This window comes from Lagenorhynchus albirostris, chromosome 21, assembly GCF_949774975.1.
Source record: "Lagenorhynchus albirostris chromosome 21, mLagAlb1.1, whole genome shotgun sequence".
Classification (NCBI taxonomy): Eukaryota; Metazoa; Chordata; class Mammalia; order Artiodactyla; family Delphinidae; genus Lagenorhynchus; species Lagenorhynchus albirostris.
In genome coordinates this window covers 1,115,236-1,134,929 of record NC_083115.1, presented here as the reverse complement: position 1 = coordinate 1,134,929, position 19,694 = coordinate 1,115,236, and the positions used below count along the sequence as shown (strand labels likewise).

Here is a 19,694-nt window from a genome sequence, read left to right as displayed (position 1 = left end):
GGGCGAGGCTGCTGAATAACATGCACTGCCTGCCACGCTGAGGCTGTGGACTCCCAGTGGTGTGAACGAACGCCTTCCTCAAATACAGCTCAGGCCACTTACGGGACGGCCAGCTCTGCCTTGCGGGCTGTGTGTCTCTGGGTTGTCACTTCACTTCCCTGTAGGGAGTTTCCTCACCATGAAATGAGCCTGAACTGTGACCCTTTGTAATCTGAGGTCTAGGCCATATAATCTAGCGGGGAGTTACGGAGACAAGTGGAGCCGGGGTAGAGGAAGTAGAAATGAGGAAATTAGCTGACCAGGGTTTCCCCACTTTATCCCGGACAATCAGTGCTGCTACTGATTCAAACGGGCATGACTTTCCGTGTCTAACACACTGAGGGCAGCAGGCTTCCACTTATGCAAGATCCAGTAAAAAGGAAAGCTCGGCTAACTCGGTTTTCTTCTTGTACAACACTTTTCTTAAAAGACAGAAATGACAAGCAACAAGTCCACATCTGCTACTTTTTCCAAAAATAAATTTCTAATGGGTCACAGTTGTCTTTCAGGATGCCTAGAGATGTGGCCTAGCTCTCACACTTTCCAGAGCCACTGTCCTATTTTTTTTTAATTGTATTTTTAATGACTCTGAGACCTTACCCCAAATGCCAGAGATACAGCCAAATCAATAATAAAAATAGTGTGATATGGACGGTATAACTTTAATGGTAAGAATATAGTTTGAATTCTAATTCTTTTAAAACAGCCAGCTCTGTTTTCAGACTTTCAGTTATCTTACTCAACTTTATGTTATTAATCTATCTGCACACGGGCTATCTTTGAGGATAAAATGAATTGCCAAGGGTGACAGCAATTTGGTAAATTTTGTAAATATACACCCCTCTTCAGAAATTTGAAATCACTGTACACGGATTTACCCAGAAACTCCACTCATGCCAGATCTATGCCCGCATACGCCTTCCACTTACTTCTTCACTCAAAAAAAAAAAAACAAAAAACCTGTATCCAAGTCGTTCTATTAAGCAGGCAGTCAAACAAAGCCCTTTAGGAGGCGAGCAGGGACTAAGTTTAGAAAGAGGGGAGCTTGCCTGCCTCCTTCCTGTGACTCTGGCGGGGGAAAGACGACTCTGAGCGAACCTGAACAGTGACTCGCCGCGGCCCCTAACGCCACCCCGGGGGCGCCCGGCGAACCCGAGGGCGGGGGGAGGTCACCGCCGGGCCGCCTGCGGCCACCGTCCGGGCCCGTCTTCCGGGGGCGGCGCGCCCACCCCGGGCCCCGCGCCTTTCCCCCGCGCCCACGGTGCCCTCGAAGGAGGGAAGCGTCCCCGCCGCCCGGCCCGCGCGCGCCTGGCAGGGCGTCCTTCCCCGCCCGCGACCCCCACGCGACCCCACCCCGCCGCCCGCGCGCTCCCTCCCGGGCAGTCCCGCGCGCGCCCCTCGGGGACCCGGCCCGGAGCCGGAGCTGCCCGTGCGCCCCGCGGCCCCGCGCGCCCCTCACCACGACCACCGGCCTGGCCCTCGGCGCCGCGGCTCTCCCGCCGTTGCTGCGACACCGGACACCCGACACCGGACACCGCTCCGCCGGCACCTGAGCCCGCCGGGCGGAGGAGCGTGGGGCCGGCCGGCGGGACCCGGACCCGCGGGAACCCCCGCGCACGCTGGCTCCTCCCGGCCCTTCCCGGCCGCCTCCAGCCTACGCGGGGCTGGGCCGCCCGGGGCCGTCGGGCGCCGAGGGAGGGGAAGGCGTGGGCCGAGCACGTCCCCGCCCGCCCCGTCCGTGGTCCAGGCCCGCCCGGGCCGCCCGCACCTGCGGCCGCCGGGGCTCATCCCTCCACGCGTGTCCCGCGGGTCGCGGCGGGTCCCGGCCGAGCGCCGGGCGTCCTGGCAGGTGGGGCCCAGGCAAGGCGGGCGGGACCTTCTCAGCTGCACGGGCTGAGCTTCTGCTACGGCGTCGCTGGAGCTCACTTTTTTTTTTTTTCTTTCCCTTTTGTTGACCTGAAGTAAATTATCAAACTCTCCGGCGCTTGTCCGTACGGGTGTGGCTTCCTAGGGAGCCAGGACCAAGGAGGAGAAAGGTTGGAAAAGATGAAGACAGCGGAGAGAGGGGAGAAAATGAAAGAAACGCGGCGAGAAGGAAAGAGGGTAAAGGAAGGCCGTGGACTGCGGCCAGGCCAGGTCGGGGTGTCGCACGGGGGGAGGAGCTGGCTGCGGACGGAGAAGGAAATCTGGGAGGACAGTTCAGCAGAAGCAGAGCGGAAACGTTGGAGGGCATTTTACGTCTAGAGGAACGTTCAGAATGTGTGAAGCAAACAGCCTGCTTTGGTGACGCCCAGGTCGCAGGTGTCCGGGAGAGAGGCTGTAAACGGCGAGTGTGGACCTCGTCTACGCAGCCCACCTGACTTGCTCCTTCAGAAATGAAACCCATTTCTAGCCTCTCCAGACCTCGGAAGATACTCAAAGGTAGAACCTGGGGGCAGAGGTCAGGACTGCCTAGGAGCTATTTAAGAACTTTTCTAGGGATCCTATCAGGGAAGAATTTCTGGTTGGGTTTGGTTCCCACTGCTTATTAAATGAATGGCCTGTAGGGTGTTTCTGGCCGGGGTGTCATTTGCCCCCCGGCTAGCTGCTGTGGCCAACTCAGAGTGAACCCTAACACTGTATGGTGGAGCAGTTGAAGAACTACAAAGTTAGCATTTGACACATCCGAGAAGCATTTAATGAATACCTGCTGGGGGCCCGGCCCGTCGTGACACTGGGACCCACAGGGAGCAGACAGCCGGGCCCTGCTGCTGTCCTCGGGGCAGCACTGCCTTGTACAGTAGCTGTGTGTATGTTTTATGCCTCTTTGAAATCATAAACGTGATGCCAGGACTCATCCCAGGCAAGTTTGAATCCTACCTGACACCCAGGCACACAACAGGCACGCAGTACACATTGGTTGAATGGATGTTAACAGCCCGACTGAGCACAGACTGTACACTGCATCATTCTCTCAGTTAGGAGCCCCGTGTGTCTTTCCTTTTCTCTGCCGCCTTCTCTACATCTTCCTTGCCATGGGCCTCGCTCCTGTATTGGTAAAATATCTCTTCTCTCCTTTCTCTGCTTCCCCCTTCATCCTCTTCACCTTGTCCCCCTCTCCGCCACCACCTTCCCTTTCTGTTCCTTCTCTCCCATCACCCGTTATTTCCTCTTTCCATTGGCATAATCTGATACAGAAAATATATTTTTTCATTAATTTCAAAAACAGACAGCTAAAATGTTTTCTATTGCTCTAAAAACAACAATGGCTCTGTTACTTAATTATGAGGCCCTCAATTATCTTCCCTCTGGGCCCATGCCCTCAGAAGAAAGCATGTACCCACCCCGTGATCCAAGATGAGTTGTGGGAGGGTTGCCACCTTCACATGCTGGCAGTGCCCCTGTCGAGTGTGAGGTCTGGGCATTGGCAGGGGCTGGGGGCTGAGCCTCTCCTGCTTGCTGGCCACAGGCGAGTCACAGACCCCTCTGAAAGGAGTGTTCAGGAGTTCCCTATGCCCATCCAGGGCAGTGTTCCAAGAGAAGAGCTAAATATCTATTTACTTTATACTAATTTTTAAAATTAGTCATTTATTTGTAGTAATGGATACCATGAAGCAGATGGCCTATGTTTTGATGAACACGTTCCGTGGCATTCCTTTTAGAATTTTGCTTAAGATCCCTGCTTGTAGGCTGCCATGTACAGCCACGCGGCTGGCTCTGTGCAGCTGGAGGGGCGCCGAGCAGAGGCGACAAAGCATAGGTCATCCCCCAGCTGTGAGACACAGCAGCCCCAGTGCTGCCAGGAAGACCAAGAAGACCACTTTTCATAAGTGTGTGAGTTTTATAGAAAATGAAAGTTACCTTCAGATGTTTTCTTTAGAAAATAGCATAAACACCAATAATGTTTTTCCTGTCATACTTTATCATCAGTAACAGAAAGTCCAGCCATGCTTTTAATTCTCCAAGAAGTAAGCTATACATGTGTCCCTTAGTGACTGTGAAGTAGATGTGAAAGAAAAAGACTAAGAAATTTCAATTTTACTAAAAATTGACCAAATCTCAAAATAAATCTTAGTCATCAATTTTTTTTTTTTAACGTATTGAAGGGCTACTTTGTCTTCAGTTTTTTGCCAGCAGTTAGATTTTATTTTGAACGATTTTCATTCCTTTATGACTCTGTGTGGCTTTTATTTTTTCATCTTCATGAATATCAAGATAAATTATTGGTCTTTACATCATTTTTAAATTAATTCGATTACTCTAATTTTTGATGTTTCTGCTGAATGACCGTTATGGAATTGTTTCCTCCAAACCCACCCTATGGGCTGGTGACAAGACCATAGCGTTCCTCATTTCTTGTGTTTCTGTAAAAGCTGTTGCTAGCATCCTGGCATCCTTGGATCTTCCCAGGCAGCTTGGAGTAGGTCTCCTAATGCAAATAAAACCAAAGTCTCATCGCTTAATCTTGGACCAGATTCAGAATCAGGTTTTGATTTCCTAACCTCTTTCTTACGTACCATCTTTTCAAAAATTACACAGATTCATTTTAGTTTTATAAAGCTTTACTGCCGGGATCCCAGAAGTAATTCTCAAGCACATATTAAAATAACCTAAGGGAGGTTTAAAGTTTGCCCCTTTGTCCCCTCCCCCAAGGGGTTCTTTTTTTTTTTTTTTTTTGCGGTACACGGGCCTCTCACTGTTGTGACCTCTCCCGCTGCAGAGCACAGGCTCCGGACGCGCAGGCTCAGCGGCCATGGCTCACGGGCCCAGCCACTCCGCGGCATGTGGGATCTTCCCTGACCGAGGCACAAACCCGTGTCCCCTGCATTGGCAGGAGGACTCTAAACCACTGTGCCACCAGGGAAGCCCCTCAAGGGGTTCTTTTGATGGGGATGGGATGGAGCACAGACATCAACATTTTTCCAGCGCATCCTAGGAGGTCCTAAGGTGTGGCCAAGGGTGAGAACCACTAAAATATGTGGGAACAAAGTTAATTGGTTAAGGGAGATTTTGAAGGAGTAGTAATGGCAGCCCCTAGACTTTCTTAAAATAAACATAAAACTGGATGTTCACCTTCTTGGTTCTGGTCTTGAAGTTAGTCCCACAACCTTGTCTGGGGATGGACAGCCTCACATTTCATAAACGCAGTGTCTGGCTCGTCACTGCTGCTCAGTAGGCCTGAGTTTTGCTTCTTTCCTTCCCTTTACTACTTCCTGGTTGTGAAACCCAGATGTTCCCTCTGGCCTTTTAGTTGAGGACAGGGCTTCGCACTCTGGCCCAAAGACTCCCACCTAGGCTCCTGGCTCCAGACGTTCTTCTCTTCACGTCCTTGCCTTTCCTGGGGATAGCTCTTTAGTTCTGCCCTCTAGGGCCATCTCCCCCATTATACTCTGTTTGCCTAAAGACTCTTCTTTAGCAGCAAGGAGAGCCTTACCCTGGGGTAAAGTAAGCTACTATGCCTCTTCCCCTAAGTGTATGTTTGAAGAAGAGCCAGTTTATGGCCTCAACGGTGAATGCCATTGTTTTAAGTTTGAAACTGGAGAGTTGATTTTTATTGGCATGTCAGCATTTTAACAAGGACATTTGTATAGCATCCAGTATTATGGAAGGTTATGGCCAACAGATAACAGATCATGCTTTATAAATAGGGAATATGAAAGAGGACAGACTCCCTTTGGAGAAAGGAGTCTGTATTCAGAGTTTATATAGCCACACTGGGAACCGTCATTGGGAGTGCATGCTACAGCTCTGTCCTCACTAAAGGATAGTACATCATATACAATGTTTAGGGCTGGAAGGAATTTGGACGTTAATCTGGACCTCATTTTGCAGCTGAAAAAAATGGGGGGGAAAGCAAGGTTAACCATAACAGAGCTTTATTGGTGAAAACAGAATGAAAACAAAGAGTTTCTGACATACAGTCTTTACAGAGTTATTATACTGTAATAAATTAACCAGATCATTTACTTTACTGAGTTCAGGAGTAAGAATGAAGGGAACCATCACCTGTGTTTCTCTTCCAACATAAGCACCTCTGTCTGGTAATGAAGGGGCAGACAGGAGCCTCTTCGGGGCTGCACCAGCTCGAGGGCAGCTATGGGGCACAGGTCTTCCCTCTGGGCTCTGCTGGCCATGCTCATAGCACTTGCAGAAGGAGACCTGCAGGTGCCACATCGAGATTTTCAGCCCCTCTGGAGAAGGCAGACCTGAGGCTGTGACCCTCCCTCTTTCTTCAGTGCAATAAGCAGGTACTGATGGAACCACCAGTCAATTCTGAGTGTTTCCTTGGGTCAAATTCTGCCCAGAGGAAGAGACGTAAGAAGAAGGAACAGAGGAATCAACGCCAGAAGAATAAAGAGAGTGGAAGTGATTTTTTTAAAACGTCTACATGACTCAGCTGATTTCCTAAGTGAGCTTTGCTTCCCATTGGTGTTTCCTGTGGAGCCTCAAATCTGTACTCCTTCCTAGCAGGGGAGGGGTTCACACATGAGGGGGGGAAGAATGCATCCAGCATCCAGAAATTACTTTGAGTCTTTAATGCAAGAGGAGGAATTTCTGGTCAATACTGGGCTTGAAAGCATGAATTTTATTGCTAGTTTTGCTGTGTGGTGAGCAGCCCTCCCAAAATGGCTGAAAGAAAAGTCTAATCAAATGCCTGGGAAACAAAAGACTCAAATCCTACTGTTTTTTCCTTTCAATAACATTTCCTAGTTAGACTCCAAGGAAGTAACATATGTCACTAAAGAGATGACACGTAATGTCAGATAGAAATGGTTTCTAGTCCTCCAAGTGTGCACTAAATCATCATGACACCGTAAATCTGTACAGACCAACATTTCAAAGCACTTTCAAGCTATGATTTCCTTCAGTCCTCCCAACATGTTTGGTGAGATAGGCCTTTTGATCTTAATTGACAAATGGGAACACTTGGGTTCAGGGCAATTCCATGATTTGCCTGGTTTATACATTAGCTTGGGTAGTAGTGGACCAGGGCTGGGACTCGGGTCGTCCCACACCTAGTCCAAGGCCCTTTTCCCCACACCCTACTGCCTCTGTCACCCTGTCATTCTCCCTGCGTGCATAGGATGGCTGGAGCTTTGTCTCATTATTTTTGCAGCCCCCAAGCCTAGCCCAGGCTGTGATATAGAGTAGATACTGAACACATGTTTGTTGACGAGCTGAAGGAATCTAAATTTGGGCTTGCCCAGAGAGAATCAGTGCCTCCCTGCAGAGTCTGGGTAAGCTTATTTTTGGAAATTAAGGTTAAGTAGCTTTGCAGCCTAAGAACTCATCAGTGTGTTTTGAGGAATTATCTTAACCCCAGGAATGGCTCATGTAACTTGAATGTTCTGACCTGAGATGCTAGTCTGTATGAAAGGAGGGGATAATCTCATGGGGATTATATTATTATCCTGCCACAGAATCATATGCCTTATTTTTATTTTCCCTTAATGCTTTATTATTTTTCAAACTATTATTCATTATGTGCAATGATGTAAATCTTTTATCCCTATGATGTGAATGACACACACGTGAGCAGCTATTGTTTTGAAATACATAGCATTTGCTGACCCAGAAAGATGATTATTTACATGATCAATCTTGCAATTTTAGGAATGCACCATCTTGAGTTATTATTCAACTGTTTCATTGCTGTTGGTTCTCCAGCTAGATTATAAATTCCTTCAGATAGACTCGTGCATTTTATGTATTTTATCTCCCTCATGCCTAATGAAGGACCAACACAAAACATGGATTTCTGAGTACACAGATCACGGCAAAGAATGTAGATTCCCTTGATGGAGCTCTTGGTGTAGTCTGGCAATGTTCACTAGAGAATTTTTTTTTTTTTTAGTTTTCATCTTGATCCAACTTAATATTGTAGTTGGGATGGAATTCTGTTTTATTAAACTCCTCATAGTATTTCCTAAGAGTTATATATTTGTATAATGAAACTTTCTGTTGGTAGGGCAAAAAAAGTAGACGGAATTGAGGGAGCTGCTTCTAGGATATTTGCATTAAGAAGAGAAACCACATGTGACCTCACCTTCTCTTCCTGCTTTTCCCTCTCTTCCTTCTCAAATAGCATGTGAAAACCTACAGATGGGAATTTCCATTGCTAAAATGAGAAGGAAATGAATGATTGCTTCTGCTGGCTTGTCAAACATTTTGTAAACACGTGTCTTTGGGGGGCAGGGGGTAATGAAAAGAAACAGTCCCTGATGGCCATTAGCAAATACCTACAAGAGAGAGATGTCATGAATAAAAACAATTAAAATAATTTTAATAACGAGGTTGAAAATATAAATACTACAAAGGCCACAGAGATAAAGGTGTGAGCATTCATGAGAAGACAGATTACATCAACCTGAGGGACTTTGGAAACTCTGGTGGTTATCAGAGAACTCATCGTACATTCCTTCCTCCTTCCGGTAGCTTAGTCATAGGGGATGGTGGGAATTCGTGGGGCAGTCACAGAGGCACTTGGGGTTGTCAGTGAGGCTGAACACGTAATAGGATTTTATGAAGGTTTTCTTAATTAGAAAGTTTTAGTCCTCTGGTCTGATCTTTCCAGCTTGTGTCAGTTATCTCTTGCTGCATAACAAACACCAAAAACATAGTGACTTTAAACAATAACCTTTAACATTCCTCATGGGTCTGTGGGTTGCCGGGAGGGTTATCCTGCTGGTCTTGCCTGGACTTGTTCTTGCGGGGCAGCTGGACCCTGGGGCAGGCATGTGGCCTTTGACTGTCATGGGGTCCAGGCGGATTTCTCCACCAGCAGCAGCAGCATTCCAAGAGGCCATGGCCTGGTGTGTCACAGCACATGTGCTCGTGTCCTGCTGGCTGAGGCAAACCCAAGGCCACCTCCAGAGTCAATATAGGAGGGGCTACACTGCACAGATTGTAGAAAGTATGACTCACTGGGACCATTACTGTTACAGTGTACCACACAGTCCAGCACAGAACTCTCTAGAACATGGACAGCTTGCCCAGGAGAGCTCAGAGTTCCATAGGAGTTTATTCCGCTGTTTCCTGCATTAGCTTGTTTCTGTAGATGTCTCATGTGGAGTGTTTGGACGGCCCCTGGACTGGGATAAACCACTGGTGACAGTACCTGCAAGAACCTTTTCTTCCTTTTCTTTTCTTTCTTTCTTTTCTTTCTCTTTTTCTCTCATTCTTTCTCCCTTCCTTCCTTCCTTCCTTTCTTTCTTTCTTCCTTCCTTCCTTCCTTCCTTCCTTCCTTCCTTCCTTTCTTTCTTCCTTCCTTCCTTCCTTCCTTCCTTCCTTCCTTCCTTTCTTTCTTTCTTTCTTTCTTTCCTTCCTTCCTTCTTTCTTTCCTTCTTTCTTTCTTTCTCTTTCTTTCTTTCTCTCCTTCACTCTCTCTTTCTCTCTCCCTTCCTCCTTCCCTCCCTCCCTCCCTTCCTTCCTTCCTTCCTTCCTTCCTTCCTCCCCCCCCTCCCCTCCCTCCCTCCCTTCCTTCCTCTCACTTGCCCGTGCTAACTTAGGGAATGTTAAAGACTAGAATTCAGATCTCAGTCTAATGATCTCTGCATAAGCCACCTCCCTCCCTCTCCAGCCCCTGTGGATATCTTGTCTCCAGTTTCATTTACTTTGTAACATTTGAGGACTTCTTGTCTAATATTTTATGTGCTTTTCAATATTTATAATTAATTTATTTGCTGTTTCCTCTACTTTGCAATGCTATGAATACTCCTTATTACTTCACAATCTCTCATTAATTTCATTTTTACCATGTTTAACATTAACTAGTAGAGACACTACAGAGGAATGATCCCAAACCAGATCCTGCAGCCCTGAACCTTACATTCCCCAAACTGTGTTTCCTCCTGTTTATTATTAACTTTGATTTACTTTGCTTTAGCTGGTATTCTGACCATGAGACTATGTCTGACACTTGATAATGTCAGTTGTTTTTCAGAAAAGAGGTGATAATTCCACATCAAACTTACAAAGCTTACAAAGCTCAGCTTGTAACTGTAAGTGAATTCAGAGCACATTTCTTACAGGCTTTATTTTTCATTAAGCCTAAGGGTTTAACTTAACAAACAGCAGAGTGCTGAATAGGAACAGGATGTTGAGTACTTCTTTCTGTTGTGCCTTTTCTCTGACTCTCAGTTCCCCAGTCTGTCAGCCACTGTGCAGGGATAGGTGGGCATCTCTGGGAGCCACAGTAGTGCTCTCAGCTTGCTTGCACTTCTGACTCAAGCCAGGAAGTAAATTGGCATTAGGATAGCAGGTCCCTGAGCAAGGCACATAGTCTTTGTTCTGTGTGTAAGGTTCAGGTTAAATAAGCAAACAGATCCAAACCTATGGGTTCCCTTCCTCAGGAGCGCTGGTGCTGGGTCTATGCAGTGCTGTCATCCATGGGTTGCCTTGAGCCTCGTCATCACCCCCGTCATCATTATTCATATTGTTCTCACTTGTCACCAAGCAGCACATTTTTGTTCAGGCTCAAGTGCATGTGAAGGGCATGGAGAGAAGAAGAGGGGGTGTCACAGGAAATGATGTCAGGGTTTTTCTTTTGGCTCAGTTTCAGGCTGTTGGAAGGAAAGGTTGACAATTTCACTGTATCCTCCTTCGGTCAGGTTGCCTTTGGGAAATTTCGTTTGAATTTGAGTGCCACAGTTAAAGGTGACATCAATCATGGACAAGTGTAGTTTTTCCAGGGAAGAATGGATAAGTTAAGTACAGTTAAAGGAATTGGGGGGTGATTAGCCTGAACCCAAGAAAGCTTGGGGGTATGTGGGAACCTCCTCAAATATCTGAAGGAGTCTCATGTACTAGAGATACCTTGGACAAATTAGGACATTTGAAATTTGAGGTCAGTTATTGCTCACGACATCTCATCTCTTCTGGTAATCATCATTTAGCAAATGAAGGACAATGGAAACTTACCACCACCTTCACTCTGTCCTGGTCCATTTTCTTATTTATGGCTACACTGGGTTTCACAGATGTCAGTTCTGGCTGTGTCTCCTTTCAAGATATGTTCACCTACAACTGCTGTTTCTAATCTATTATGTTTCTTGCATTAAAGCTCATTTTACGGTGTCAGACTGTTTCATTAAGCTGTCCCATCTCATCCCTTTCACCACTGTCACCTACTCAGCTCCCAGGCACTGCCCCTCACTCACAGACTTTGAGACCTGTTACAAAGTCTTCCCCTCCACTCCCATTCCTGCCAGCGACCTGGAAAATCTCACCGTCTACCTGATAGATGATCCATCCCACAGCACAGCTCACCCTTTCCTGGGTCTCTTTAATTCCGAAGACATCCCCTGCTCCTTTGGCTCTGTCCACAGCCTGGATCTTCTGTACCTCTTAAATTTGGTATTTGAACATAGCAATTTCTGGCCACAGCCTGCTGTTCTCCCAATTTTCTCATGAACTCACACTGCACTGCTCTTTTAGCTCAAAGGAACTTTTATTCCCTGATTCCTTTCATTTTATTGGCTTATCAGCTACCTCAGCCCCTTCCTTCTTCTCTCCCCAGCATAGTCCTCCTTTGCTGATTTCTCACCGCCACTTTCCATTCCCTTACTCCTCCCTCATTTTGCTGGAGAAGGAAAATCACACAGTGATGAGGATAAGGGCTACCTAGAGTCATGGCTCTAACTTCAGCTGGACCTTAAGTCTGCCGCTAGTCTTGGGTTAGCTTCCTCTCCCGCTGTTCCCACCAACTACTCTAATAATACTATCATAATCACACTCTTCAGGCCTCCATCTCTCAATTTCAGCAGATGACCTGCCTCCTGTCTTGAGAAAACTGATGCTTTTAGATATGTTGGCTGCATCAGTCAGGGTTCTTTGTTACAAACAACGGAATCCAATCCACTGGTTGAATGGCATGTTTGTTAGAAGTTACTTTGCAGTTCAGAGAATCTGCTCTCTCTGAGAGCCCTTGGAAGCTATTCGGCCCCAACCATGCCATGGGGGCTGTTATGGTAAACACCACTATCAGAATCCAAACCTTAGCTCGCACCATGCACTGACAATGCTCACAACCGAAAGCCGGAAGTTCTGTTCCTACTGTGCTTGAAGAGATAAACACTTCTCCACTTCATTTGCTGAAATATGGAGTCTGCGTGTACCTACCTCCTTATGCTGCTCCCATCCAAGTCAACAGAAGCATCTGACCCGTGGGAGGTGGATTCACATGCCTGCCTCTCAGCAGCAAGGGATGCCAGAGTGAGTTCTGGTTTCTACCTTGTGGAGGCAGGATTCATCATATGAGAAATTCTCCAATACAAGAGGGGTGACCAAAGACATCACATCTGATGTCAGCTCTCATCACACACACAGGATTAACATTTCTCCTTTATTCTAATTTCTTTTGGTTGGTGATTTCAACCAGTCCCTCAAGTTATTCTTACCATTTCCTTTTTCTTTACTATCCCCCATGTTAATTCTAATCTGGCCATGTCGATCCTAATGCCATTTCTCGAATTCATCACAGCCTTTCCAGCTTTGCTGTCATTGGTTGAGGGTCTCATCATCTCTTTCTGAATTTCTAACTGTCCTCCTTTCTTCCCATCTCATCGTCTCTAAATCCATACTCCACATAGCCACAAAACAGGATATATTAACCAACTGTGCTGTGACATCTCAAAGCCCATCACTGACGCCCAGGGGGTGTCCTGCCTCTCCAGCTTCATCCCTCACACTATGTGTCCCATAGTTTCGACCTCAACAGCACTAATGATTTATCTAGTTTCTTGCATTTTCATGCTATTTTTGGCTTCTCTGTCATTGTGCACGCCCTCTCTCTTGCCTGGAATGTTCTTTCCTTTCTCCTCTCTATATTGACACCTCACCCCACCCCCCAAAACCACCATTTAACTCCCCCTCATCCTTGCATGCTCAGCTCAGGCATCAGCTCCTCCACAAAGCTTTTTGGGCCTCCTTTTTCGTCCACTGCAGAGTTAGAGGCCCCTCTGCCTGCTCGCATAATGCCGGTTACATGCTCCTCAAAGCACTCACTGGATATTTTATACGATCAAGTTATAATAGGTCTTTTTCCCTGTGAGAGTGTAACTTTCTTAAGGGAAATAGTGGTCTCATTCCTTGCTGTAACCTCAGAACCTGGTAAAGTGCCTGACAGCTGGTAGATACTTCATTAACGTTTGAGAAACAAATGAAATAATGGATCTCCTTTACAAACCCTAGAGTCAGGTGTTGGTGCCAAGATGCTAACCCTCTCATTGTCCCCTGTCACCTCCCCGATAGCATATGAAAAATGGTTGTACCGTTAGACAATGGTTAAGACTTGCAATGCTGCCTACACACACTTCTGAAGGTACTTTAAAAGCTAAGTTTACACAGTTGCCCCATCAGTATCAGAAGCGTGGCAGAATGAAGACAACCCTTGGTCTAAAATCATGAAGCAACGCTAACACTGACCCATGGGCTCAGTGGGTAATCAGAGCATGTCCAAGGTTGGAAGGTAAAATAAAAAGAAAGACTATGCCAAGGGAGAGGAAAATAGCTGATGTGCTGCGCTGCAATCTTTGGGCTGAAATTAGAGCAGGTGAGAGTTTCAAAGATCAGTTGTTAAATATTCCAGCCTGTAAATATTACAGTAAAATGAAGATAACAAAAATGTGTTACGGTGAAGTAATATAAAGTATTTTAGGCACACATTTTATGTTTGAATTGGAAACGTATGATTGGCTTCCACTAAGGTAGCTTGAAAGGGTTGGTGGGTTATTTTAATCTACAGGATGCATAGCTCAGGGCGAACTGGCCGCTCTAGGCCACGATTGCAGGAGCCTTTGCTCTCAGCCTGTGGAATGACGTCCACTCTGGTTCTTGCTGTTTTGTTAAGCTCATTGGAACCCCCAATGGAGCCACTCCTTCCACTCCCTGGGGACATGTCAGCTCTTGGCCTGAGGCCACCGTCCCCACTTCCCTGCACCGCCACCATGCACTACCCTCTGCCCGGCATGGTGGGAGCAGTATTCACCATGGCTAGGAGCGCCCCCTTCTCCCCCCAGCTGGGTCCCCGTGTGACCAAAGACACCACTGGGACTGGCACCCAGCGTGGCTGTGTCTCTGAGAGGGAACGGACTTCATCGGAGGACAGAAGCAGCTTTCTGCAGCCCCTTTTGGAAGTGGTGAGTTAGTCATTAACTAAAACACCTCTGCTTCTGGGAATCAGTCCTGACAAGATGAATGCTGTTCTCTTGTAGAAGTGGCCCGTGACTGAAAGAGGGATGGCAGCTGGGAGCAGAACAAAGACCAGCTGAAGAGTGGAGAGAGGAGTAGGACCACGTGGAGACTCATCTCAGCTCTAACAGAGCAGAGGGGGCCCAGGGCCTGGCAGCTCCTCTCTCCCTCCCGTCCTTACTACATAACGAAAGGCTTATAAGGGAAGGGGCCTAAAAGTCCAAAATTCTACATACCCATGAAACTTGAGAAGCAGACAACTAATTAGCCTGAGAATCTGAGTTAAATGTAATTAAGGGCATATGCAATGAATTTCAAGTTCCAACAAATATTCTATACAGATTTATAATAAAGAATAGTTGGGGAAATTTTTGAAGATGCCAATAGTCTGTTTTTTCTGGCCCATGACAGGGTTTATCCAGTTGTCAATCTATTTCTTGTTCTTTTCATAAATCAGACACCTAATGGTTTGAGGTTCAAGTGTGGAACATTTCAAGACTAGAAAATTCGGTTGTGTCAGTCGGACTAGAGCTGTGTTCTTATAACCACTTAACTTTTTTTTTTCATTCTTAAAGATCAATCTGAAATCCAAAGGCTGGCCAATTATACTTATCAGCAATGGCAGTTTGCTGAAGCCTCACTAAAAACAAGGATCTGGGAGGAACTAAAGGTCCTTCCGACGTTTCTTGTGAGGAGGCACCTGGATGAATTTCAAAACTACTCTGCCATCTGCCAAGGTCAAATGACATCAGATCCAGGCCCCATCGCACGGTGGTGGTTAGCAAGAGGCTGGTGACATATGAGGCTTTGGAGACCAGTTCCCCTGATGGGTTTCCAACACTTGGAGAGCCTTCCCAAGTGCACTGCCTGTTCTCCAGCATGTCCCCCAGCCCTTCCAAGGGAAGGGGTGCAAATGCACGGGCTCCTATGTAGAGCTGAACTATTTGGATGATTCTGTTACAGGTTTTCAGGATCCGATCCAGCAGTCAAAAACGATGTGCCGAGCGCTAGCACGTCTGAAGCACAGTGCCAGGTTGGGGAAGATGTGAAAAAGCAAGAAGACAAGGCTTCTGCTCTCAGGTTTTCAGAGCAGTGGGGAAGGATGCCATTCTCCAGGTTGACGTGACAGATTCCAGGTAGATTTCTACGAGGCTCCCGTAGCAGAAGACCAGGATTAATTGGGTAAAAACATCACTCAGACTGTAAATGTCCTGGTCACCACCTACCCTCCTAAAAGGCCCATTGGCCAGAGAGATGGCATGGGATTGATTTAAGAACTCAAAGCACTGGGGAGGTGGCATCTTCCCTCATCTCGCTCAGGCTCCCATGCCCCCTCTTCTCTCTTTGCCTGGCTCTACTTTTGTCCTCTGTGTACACATACTTTGAGATGGAAAACATTGACTCAATGACTGTGGTCTATTAGCTCCATCCTGGAGGTTATCTACCTTGCAGGTGGTGTGGTCCTGGATCACGTATTGTGGGTAGACAACAGAATGTAAACACCAGTGGACAAAAGTCACGTGTAAAGGGGATGCAGGGAATACTCACACGGACTCTGTCATTCCTCACCTTTCCTTTTCTCCAGCTGATTTCTACAACTGGATGTAGTCCTGAAGAAAAGGGGTAAAAGGTCCAGAGACCACTGCCCCATGTGGACCAGTGTATTCTTTACGAAACAATTCAAATAGCCTTCAGTGAAAAAACAGCTTACATCGATGGCGTGTTTACCGTGTGCCAGGCACCACATGTCTCATAGTTAAACCTTCTGTTATCTGCACATTACAAATGAGGAAACTGAGGCAGAGAAGTAACTTGCCCAAGATCACACAGCTAAAGAGTGGTAGACTTGGGAAACCAATTCAGGCCATTGAACTCCTAAGTTTGTGTCCTTAACCATTACAGGTTCTTCCATCCTGGAATGAAAATAGATTGGGAGTCTTCTTTGTCACATTCCACATTCCTCTTGAGTTTGTGTCAACCGTGTTGCCATCTGACGTATGCCTGGCGTCCATGGGAACCAATCAGTCTGCAGCACCAGCCTCCCCTGCCGTGAGGCAGCGAACATGACCCTGAGTGGGTCACAGTGTGAGCATCTGGCTGAGCTTGTGCCTTCCGGGCCAGTGAGTCTGGGAGTGAAGCCGTCTAACTGGCTTTTCCACTGACATCACACAGGGAAATAATTTTTAAGGCATCTCTGTACTTTTCCAACTTCCTTGAATAATGGTGTTATTTATGTGGTTATGAAACATGGCTTGAGAATTATTCTTCTTTGATTTAAATAAAAATGTCATTAATGAAGCATGTCAGTTTTTAGCGTCATTGCATAATGTGTTGCCTTCATAAAGTGTGCTTCATAATTTGGATTGTGGAATATTCCATCAGTATCATGCTTTTGAGAGGGAACCAGTCTCTGAAAATCATAAGCAGTTTTATATAAACATCTCCTGCTTCTTGACCTCCATGGGATACAAATCTATCCATCTTAGGTTGTTATTTGATTGTTTTAGGTGAATTTTAAACTCCTTAAGGATACCTCAAGATAGCTGGGGACACAATAAGTGCAATACCTAATAGATATTGTTGCAGAACTGCACAGGAAATATACAGGTACTAACTTATCATTAGGTACTAAAAATCAAGACTTGAATGATAAAACTTCAGAATTAATTTTGAAAACAAATATTCTCCTTCACTCCCCAAGGGACCACAAGTCTCCTTTTCTATTTCTGTTTTAAAGTTCAAATTAAATGACCCATCTTTGTGAATATAATGGAGTAGTTATTGTAAAAAGGGATCTTATAAACTCAGAGTGAGTTTCTGAAAGACATTAAGTCCAATGAACAGATATCCTACCTTTCTCACAGAAGAATTTTAAATAAATAAGTAGTCAGAGTTTATATTTTAATCTATTCCATTTTATTATTTTTACAGAGAGGGAAGTTTCATTCCCTTCCGTGTTGCAGCCCCACTCCCCAACCTTGGTAGAGTTGGAAGCTTTGAAGGTGGCCTTGAAAGGAGGGCGGTCTAGACATAATGTTGTCCTTCAGCCACAGTCCTACAAAAAAGGAGAGCTGCAAATAAAAACGTAAATCTTCCAGCTGGAAGTGTCAGCTATTGTCTGTTGTTATGGAACCCAGAACTTGGCTGTTAATTCTTGGGGCCGGCAAAACGCATGCAGATCAGCGATGGAGTCTTGTTCTTAAATAGTGCTTTTCACGATCCTGGATCTCAGCTCGGAAGCTAGTGAGCAAATGGCCTTGAAGGATGACCGGTGATGGATGGCTGTGGGGAGAGCAAGGGCAAAAGCCATAAGGCAACGTGTTTTATAAGCTGCCTCCCTCGAGAAACAGGCCCGGCAGTGGGGGAGCGGAGTGAGGTGCAGCATATGTGCCCAAGGACAGCCCAGGCTCAGCCGGGAGGAGTGCACGGTGGCCTGTGCGCGAGCTCGCACCAGGGCGGGTGGTGGGATGTAGGCGAGGAGGGAGACGGCAAAGAGACGGGTGCCAACTAGTGCACGAAGAGAGGACAGACCTGCCCAAGAAGGGAAGGCAGCTGCCTCCAGGCCTCGAGTTTTCCAACCTTCAAAACGAGGAGACTGGCTTATGTCTTAGCTTGATAGTAGTTCATAGGAACTCACTCTCGCTGGCTAATGCAAAAGCGAGAAAATACTGGAAGGATGCTGGGGTGTGGAGAATCCAAAGAAGGGGAGAAAACCCAGGCCTCGGAAACAACAGGGACCAGGAGGCTGCAGGAAGCTAGGCCGCTGCATCTGTGGCATTTCTCTTTAGAACATTGCTGTGGACGAAAGTCAGCAGCCAGGACCCTCGCCTCAACTGCCCCCACTCCCACCCCCAGAGCTCCGTGTCTCTCAACTCGAAGTTTCTAGTTTCTGGGAGAGACAACCGACAAGCTTAGGTTGGGTCAGCCGTCCACGCCTGGACTGGTCACTTCTGACCAGGAGATAGGGTCTCGGGAGCACAGCCAGAGCTGTTGGGTCCCACCCTGTGTCTTGGGATGGAACAGAGGTGGACAGAAGCAAATAGACGAGAGCTGGGTGGCCACACCCATATCTTTCAGTTCCACCTAAGGTTCTAGTGAAACTACTGCAGCTCACAGGGATATTTATGTAATAGCTTTCACGGTGCAACTAGAGCCAGGTGAGTAGATCAGGAAGGAGTTCTCAGAGGGGAGCAGGTCTGAATGGGGATTTAAAGGGCCCTGCTCGGTTCAATGGTGGGAAGAGTGCACAGACGCTCAGAGTGAACAGAGCTTACAAGCGTAAACAAGTCATGTTTGGGGAGAGGAACCACTTTGTTTGGTCAGAAAAATTATAGACTAAAGCATTGAGATAAAATGGCTTAAAGGTGAGCCTTTAGTTGGGAGGCAGAGCCTAGAGTTGGGAGGCAGCCTGGAGGAGAAGAAAGAGCAGTGGCATGGGAGCCTGGGAGCCTGGGATCCGCCACGAATTGGCAGTTTCTCCTTGAGTAATCGAGTTCCCTTGGCCTCAGGTATTCACCTGTAAAAGGAGTCTATGTTGCTACCACTGGCAATCGTGTTTCATTTATTCATCCAAAAAATGCTTATTGAGCAACTACTATGTGCAGGCACCTCTAAGTGCTGAAGATTTGACAGTGAACAAAACATAGTGCCTTCTGTCCTGGAGCTGTGTACCCAACTGATAAAGTAACCATCAAAACAAAGTTTGATTCAGACTGAGGATGGTAAGTCTTGCCTTATTGTCCTGCCCCTGCATTTCCTGCACACACTTCCTTTCATGGAGCCCCTTCCTGGGGCTGCATCATTCCTTTGCTAGCTCTCCCTGTCGTGTCAGATGGCACAGTCATCATCGCAAAATATTGACCTGACTCTTAAATTGAAGTGTTTGAGGAGTCCTGAAATAACACCTTTCTTTCCTTTCCACGTTCTGAGCCATTTCAGAAATAAGACAAGAGTAAGGCAGACGGGAGAACCAATCTTAACCCCTAATCACTGATAAATGCCAGGCTTAGTTTACGTCTGCTGTGAAGCAGGCTTTCTGACACTGAGCTCCAGAACCAGACACCCCCTCCCCCGCTCCATCTGCCGGCCTGCCCTGAAAGGTCTCCTGGCGGAGGAGAGGGCAGATTGCATGCTTCCTGCGGGCAGCAGGCTCCGGGACAGGGGACAGAGCCTGGCCTGGGCATGCCCAGTGCCCCTCCCCCATCCCCCGTCAGGAAGTCACTCCTCCCCCTGAACTTACTCCCTATTGCTATGTTATTATCCATTTGCTAAATTCCTTCCTATTTGGATAAAGGGGGAATTTTGTTGCACTTCCCCAATGGAAACAAGGCAGAGATGGGGACGCCAGGAAGCAGGTCCTGTGTCACACTGCTCCACATCCCCGCCTGCAGGAGGGCCAGGGTCTCATAACTACTAGGGCACAGCCCGCTTTGACGCGTTGTCTAAACTCTCGGGTAACGTTGTTGTAAGTTCTGGGGGTTACGGTG

The 19,694-nt window shown here is 47.0% G+C and overlaps 1 protein-coding gene across 3 annotated transcripts in view; it reads right to left on the bottom strand.

The window, feature by feature from the left end:
- The window catches only part of SH2D4A (SH2 domain containing 4A), a 74,892-nt gene extending 72,977 nt beyond the window's left edge, over positions 1-1,915 (bottom strand). For 2 of the 3 annotated variants that reach the window (XM_060136563.1, XM_060136565.1), the window contains exon 1: positions 1,499-1,676. The gene's annotated coding sequence lies outside the window, so the exon portion shown is untranslated. Of the gene's footprint in view, positions 1-1,498; positions 1,677-1,807 lie in introns of those variants that run through there. The other variant, XM_060136564.1, reaches the window with a different exon arrangement.
- Positions 1,916-19,694: the final 17,779 nt, after the last annotated feature.